Source organism: Protobothrops mucrosquamatus, unplaced genomic scaffold (genome assembly GCF_001527695.2).
Source record: "Protobothrops mucrosquamatus isolate PMUCROS unplaced genomic scaffold, P.Mucros_1.0 scaffold5711, whole genome shotgun sequence".
NCBI lineage: Eukaryota > Metazoa > Chordata > Lepidosauria > Squamata > Viperidae > Protobothrops > Protobothrops mucrosquamatus.
In genome coordinates this window covers 27979-29007 of record NW_015391562.1, presented here as the reverse complement: position 1 = coordinate 29007, position 1029 = coordinate 27979, and positions in this window count along the sequence as shown.

Genomic DNA, 1029 nt, shown 5'->3' with positions numbered 1-1029 from the left:
CCAAGGCTGAGCATGCTCCTTCACACGTGCTTTGGCCAGACACGTGTATTGCAAGACTGAGGATGCTCCTTCACACATGCTTCGGACGGACACGTGTCCAATGGAGGCCCCGATGCAGCCGGAGCAGCAAGAGATCTGCCCTGGGTCATCCGTCCCAACTTCCTCCCCTCCACCCCCTCCCGTGGTTTGGCCGGACACGTGTATTGCAACAGGGAGGATTGTCCTGCACGCGTGCTTCGGACGGACACGTGTATTGCAACGCGGAGGATGCTCCTTCACACGTGCTTCGGCCGGACACGTGTATTGTATTGCCACCTTTTTAAGGCTGAGGATGCTCCTTCACACGGGCTTCGGCCGGACACGTGTATTGCAACACTGAGGATGCTCCTTCACACGTGCTTCGGACGGACACGTGTATTGCAAGCTTCCCAAGGCTGAGCATGCTCCTTCACACGTGCTTCGGACGGACACGTGTATTGCAAGCTTCCCAAGGCTGAGCATGCTCCTTCACACGTGCTTTGGCCAGACACGTGTATTGCAAGACTGAGGATGCTCCTTCACACATGCTTCGGACGGACACGTGTCCAATGGAGGCCCCGATGCAGCCTGAGCCGAAAGAGATCTGCCCTGGGTCATCCGTCCCAACTTCCTCCCCTCCACCCCCTCCCGTGGTTTGGCCGGACACGGGTATTGCAACAGGGAAAATTGTCCTGCACACGTGCTTCGGTCGGACACGTGTATTGCAACAGGGAGGATTGTCCTGCACGCGTGCTTCGGCCGGACACGTGTATTGCCACGCGGAGGATGCTCCTTCACACGTGCTTCGGCCAGACACGTGTATTGTATTGCCACCTTTTTAAGGCTGAGGATACTCCTTCACACGGGCTTCGGCCGGACACGTGTATTGCAACACTGAGGATGCCACTTCACACGGGCTTCGGCCGGACACGTGTATTGCCACCTTTCCAAGGCTGAGGGTGCTCCTTCACACGGGCTTCAGTCGGACACGTGTATTGCAACACTGAGGAT